Source organism: Quercus robur, chromosome 2, assembly GCF_932294415.1.
Source record: "Quercus robur chromosome 2, dhQueRobu3.1, whole genome shotgun sequence".
NCBI lineage: Eukaryota > Viridiplantae > Streptophyta > Magnoliopsida > Fagales > Fagaceae > Quercus > Quercus robur.
In genome coordinates, this window is record NC_065535.1 from 74767542 (window position 1) to 74773550 (window position 6009).

The 6009-nt window shown below is 34.0% G+C and overlaps 1 long non-coding RNA gene across 2 annotated transcripts; it reads left to right on the forward strand.

Annotated features, from left to right (window-relative positions):
* The first annotated feature begins 1303 nt into the window (after positions 1 to 1303).
* Positions 1304 to 4634, forward strand: LOC126715013 (uncharacterized). Of its 2 annotated transcripts, XR_007651731.1 has the most exons (4): positions 1304 to 2374; positions 3355 to 3390; positions 3509 to 3564; positions 4149 to 4634. It is a non-coding gene; the product is annotated as an uncharacterized LOC126715013 (long non-coding RNA). The 2 variants fall into 2 exon arrangements; XR_007651730.1 differs by lacking the exon at positions 4149 to 4634 and having other exon boundaries at positions 3509 to 3920.
* Positions 4635 to 6009: the final 1375 nt, after the last annotated feature.

Consider the following 6009-nt stretch of genomic DNA (forward strand, 5'->3'; position numbering starts at 1 on the left):
TTTTCATTAAAAATGGGTCCCACAGCACTATTCACACATTTAAAAATTATTTTGCTACAGTATTTTTAGTTTCAGTTTTCAGTTTCAGCAAAAATAAGCTCAATCGAAACGGACCCTAAGCATAACAGGAAATGCGCATATTCAAGCCACGTATCATATATTTTTAACAGAATATGTACAAACTCAAGCCACTTATTGTAACACTTTGTTTGAACTTGGTTTTGTGGTAATACAATCATGGACAAATTATACTTTTTCACCTAAATTATAACCCTAATCCCGATTACACCTAACCATATAACCTATTGAAACGCACAATCAGTTCCCTAACTTGAAAATACTTTACACTTAACTCTTACCGTCTGTTTTTCTATTAACTTTAATGGAATTTAGCATTGAAAAACCAATTTACCCATCAGCAGTTTATTTTGAAAAGTCGTAAATTGGTGTTATAATGTTAAATTATATTAAAACAAAATATTATGGTGTAGCTAACAAAAACCATTTATCAAATAATGACACTTCTTTTTAAATTTGTAGGAACTTTTGCGGAGAGAATTTAATCAGAATTCTATTTTTAGTTTTCTTAAAATTTTGGTATTAGAACTTAAATATAGCAAATTAAACTAACAATTTTATTTTCTTAGTCGACTACATGGCATAAGTAGGACGTGGAGGACCAAACTTCTAGTATATAGCATATAACATATAAGATTTGGTTTATTTCCAGTATTTTTTAAATTGGATATGTCATTTTGTTTTAAATATACAATGACAGATGGTAGTGAGTTTTAACACTACTAAAAACGGCTCTGGAGCTGCGTTTAAAAAAAACGCAGCTTCAAAGTGGTGTTTGAGCTGCGTTTTTTATAAATGCGGCTCCAACACTGGACCTATAGCCGCGTTTACTAAACGCGGCTATAGACCAGCCCTGAAGCTGCGTTTATAGGTCTTGAGGCTGCGTTTTTCCTGGTTGGACTGAAGCTGCGTTTTTAAAAACGCGGCTATAGACCCATCTGGGGATTTTTTTTTTTTTTCAATATATATCCCAAAGCTGCGTTTATGAAACGCAGCTTAAATGGCTGAATTGAGCTACGTGTTGTAGAACACGGCTTAAACCTGAGCATGAAGCTGCGTTTACTTGTGTTGTAGAATGCGACTAAAACCTGAGCATGAAGCTGCGTTTCGAAACGCAGCTTGAACTTTTATAGAGCTGCGTTTTATAGTAAACGCAGCTTGAACTTTTACAGAGCTGCGTTTTATAAAACGCAGCTCTGGGCTTGTTTAAAAAAAAAAAAAAAACCCTCAATAGGACACAAGAACGAAAAAAAAACCCTAAATTGAAAAAACTCTCAGCTCACTCTCACCACCAAACTCAGATACAAACCCTCGCTCTCTATCACTCTCAACACCATTCGTTACCGCCGCCTCTCATCGACGCCACCGCGACCTCCGAGAGCCGATTGCCACCACCGCCACGTCAAACCTCTCTGTCAGCCATCATAGGTCAAAGGGAATTGTGAAAAGGTGAAATTTCGTACTTTCATATTTTTTTGCGTGATGTAAATTTTTTCTTTCTTTCTTTCTCTTTTTAGTTGATTATTATTGATTTTATATTCTTTTCTTGAAGGAGTAGAGAACAGACTCATGCAATCTCGAGCGCTGTGAGATGTGCTCTAAGCGAAGTTTAATTAAATTAGTTTTTAATTCGTGCCCTCTAATCTTCTCTGGGTTTTTGATTATTATTTGGGTAAAAATCATACCTTTGATCGATTATTTGGTGGGTAATTACTTAATCTAGCTATCCGAAGCTAGTAGCCACTATACTTTCTGTATGTATAAGACTGAGTCATGTAGCTCCTAATCGAATAGTGCTTCTAGACGAAGAGCGGAAGAGATAACAAAAGAGACTAACCGATGTTAGAGTTTAGATAAAAAGGAATTCTATGTAGTTCAATGATGGTTCTTTAAATAGTTTTTTTTATTATTTTTTTTCAATTTATAGTTTTTGACTTTTTGTTTTGATTTTGGCCTCTTCAATATCTTGTTAGTTTGATTTTAGATCCTCAAATACGTGGTTGATTCAATTTGGCTTTAAAAAATGGGGTGTCAGGTTTTATTAGTCACACTGGAGGAATAAAATTGATTTTTTTTTTTAATTAAAAAACTTTAAACTAAATTTTAAAGAAACTCAAGTATTTTGGTAAAACTATTTTGATTCTATTTCTTTTCTGCAATTCATTTTGTGGAATTTTCTGATATTTATTTATGTTTTGCAATTATAACAGGCCATTAATAAAAGTTTATCATCCCCAAGTGATGTTATATTTGCATTGGCAAAGGAGGAGGACCACATTGTGGATCCATTACATTGGTAAGATTAGTGTGTTTAGTTAGGTTACTCTGCATAATGAGTTGTTTCTTGTTGATTTAGAAGTATTGTTTGTTGTTTGACTTAGTCTTTTACCTGTACTTACAGTATTATTTTGTTTTACATTGGATATTGGAATGCCCATGATATTGTAGATGGGAAAACATAGCCTTATCACAAAGCATTATATTAATCTGACAAGTCATCAAAATTGGTTGAAGGGTATGTGACTCTCTTTTGGGATGTGGAATTTTATCATTTTGCTGCAACTGCTTCTTAAGCTCCCTATTTTATGGGATCAAATCACATTTTCTTTTTGCCTTTTTAAGTAGTGTTAACAGTTCATTGGTAAATTTTGTGGCTGTGGCAATTTATCAATTCTTGAATAAATGTTTTTACTGTTTTTCCATGTGGATTCAGTTATAGAAAAGGAAATTGGAGCATTGCAATTAGAAGTATGTGAAGAGCTTCCAAATTATCCTCATCTCCTCTTTATAAGTTTGTGTTGTTATCTCTCACATAATTTTAAATCATGTTAGGAAAAGAAGCTTGTTGCTCACAAATCAAGCAGGCTTCTTTAATTGCATTTATTAATTGTACTTTGTAAAATAATTGCACTTGTTTATACTTTTTTTCTTAAGTGAATTACCATTGGACTTATGAAATTTAGGAGTAGTTTAATCCTTTTACTTATCCAGGGATGTCCCTAATATTTTTTAAATGGCTTGTTTGTTTGAGTTTGATTGTCATTTTGTAAATGCATGCAATGGATTTGAACCAACTTGATAATTTTGAGCCACTAGTTACAGACTTCTGAGTTTCTGGTGGTAAAGCTAGAAAGATTGAGAAGAAATGATGTCAGATATCCTAAGTTCTTACAAGTTTAGATGGACACCTTATTAGGTTTATTTGCTTTATAAATCACCAATTATAGGATTTTGGAATGAGTAATGGCAAAATTTTCTTTTTATTTTCTCTTGCAGGTGCTAGATGAAATAGGTGTTGATGTTGCCTCACAGGTTGGTATCAGAAGCTATTCATTTCTGGACTTTGTTACCATTTGGTATTATTATTATTATTATTATTATTATTATTTTGTAACTAAGCTGATTTGGGTTATACTTGAACTCTTGGCAGTTGTCAACAGCTCCCAAAGGAAGGATTGCCTTGAAAAGAGTTGATGCTGTCGGCAGGTATATAACACTGCTTGCCTTGTAACCTTCCCTGTATCCCCGACCCCCACAAAAAGGAAAAAAAAAATTGAAATAAGGGGTACATTTTAGTTTCTTTACAATTGTATGCCCTGTGACACAAGATTTTTGAGGTTGATGAATTTGTATTTAACTATAAGAAAGATTTTTATGAAACTGAAAGTAAGACATGTTAATGGGTTTACAGTTGGGAAAAATGTAATCAGTTATTAAAATATTGAATTTAAACCTCTTTTTTGCTTGAACTGTGATAGGAAGCAGTGCAATACTGTCTATGAAGGTCTTATTGTAGTGGTAAAAGGTTTAACTAAGTAAAATTCAGGGTCTCAAATGCTTATGTGTTGGTTTTGTAATTGTGCTATCATTTTCAATTTAGTTAATTATATATATCGTACTAGTGCTATCATTTTCAATTTAGTATTAGTATTTTTTTTTTCAATCTATGAGGCCTATTTTCCATCTCTAAATAGGAAGTATGGATTTATGCCACTGTTGAAGAATGTTTTCTGATTTTGTTTAATTAACCTTGTATGTTACTTATGTTCCATCTCTTTTTCTATATACAGGTTAAGAATTTAATAGCTTGACTTGGTTATTGTGAATTGGCTACTGCAAATCTTTCTAGTCAACTGGTTCCACAACTTGGTCAGCTTTTAAATCTGCAATACTTGTAAGTCATCTTGACATGCAGGGCAAGTTGTTTGACTGTAATTTTTTATTTTTTTATTTTTATTTTTTGTGTTGCATGAGTTAGTGCCAGGATATGTCCACATAAGAAATAGACTTAAGAAATTCTTAGGCTGCTTGTTAAACCCCCACCTCCTTGATTAATTATAGTTGGGTCCTTTTCTCATTTGAAGTTCATCTCTGCATTTAATGCTGGCATGGCTGGTATTATAGTTCTAAAGGGTAATTATGCCAAAGAAGCATTTATTCAACAGTTGGTAATGATTTCATATATGCAATTTGTTTTGTTGGTTCAGTATTGTTGCATCTGAGTGTTGGCAGGAATGTGTATGTGGAATTACAGGTTTTGTTTTGGGCAGTAATGTGTTGAGGAAGGAAAAAAAAAAAAAAAAAAAAAAAAAACTTATAGCCACACTTTAGACTTAAAACGCAGCCCAAGCAGCCCTATAGCCGCGTTTTCTATGAAAACGCAGCTATAGGTCCCGAACCAATGCACTGTGTAGAAACGCGGCTATAGGAGAAAATAAACGCGGCTATAGACACCTTTTGGGCTGCGTTTCAAACGCAGCTCTATGTTGCATCTATTGCCACGTTTTTTTTATAGAAAACGCGGCCATAGGTCCCGCATCTGGGGTTGTAAAAAAACGCGGCTCTAGGCTATCTAAAACGCAGCTACAGACCCCGGTTTGGGCTGCGTTTTTGAAAACGCAGCTCTAGGTCCCTGCAGGGGGCTATAGCCTCGCTGCATAGGCCGTGTTTGGGAACACAGCTATAGCCTTTAGCTGCGTTTTTTATAGGCTATAGCTGCGTTTTGCGAATGTGGCTATAGCCTTTTTTTTTTTTTTTTGTAGTGTAATCTCCACATTTTATTTAGTTAGTGGGTAATGTGGCAATCTTTCATTAAAACAAGATGAATTTCTTTTTAAAAAAGTACTTGAGGTAAGCCAAACCCAGTATTAGAAAAAGTAGTTGTGCACAAATGTAATCTCGACTGCAAATGGGGGAACCAATGAAGAAAATAAATTAATAGATGTACCATAAATAAGAGAAAATAAATATTAAAAAGAGTTGTACAACAATATATTAGACGAAAAAGGGTTTGTTGGGTGCTTATAAAAGGATGTTCAGATGCGGGAGATGATCAGTTTAAATCTTTTCTTGATTTGAAAAAAGAAATTGAAAGTGTTCATTTGGTTTCTATTCAAGAAAATGAAAGGGTTCTTTTGGTTTCTCTGTTTTCTCCCTATTGTCTATGCAGCTGGAACGTATGATTATTTCCAGCTTGTGCAACAATGGCCTCCGACATATTGTAATGTCAGTGGAGGATCGACTTGTAGCCCCCCATTGAAGTTCACAATACATGGACTTTGGCCGAGTGACTCCTCCAAAACTCAGGCTCCAAAATGCACTGGGAGTCCCTTTGATTCTACCAACGTAAATATCAGATGCACTTTCAAAATACTCTTCGTTATTCTACATGTGTAATGCATTTTTTTTGGTCATATATTCGAATGGTAGGATTATATAGTTTGAGTTTTGCAGATCTCAAACTTGAAATCCAATTTGATAAATGATTGGCCTGACTTGAATGGAAATCATGAAAGATTTTGGAGATATGAATGGGAGAAGCACGGTACCTGTTCAGAAACAAAGTATGATCAATTACAATATTTCAGAACTACACTGACATTGATGAAAAAAATTGATATTTTAGATACTCTAGCGAAAGCAAATATAAAA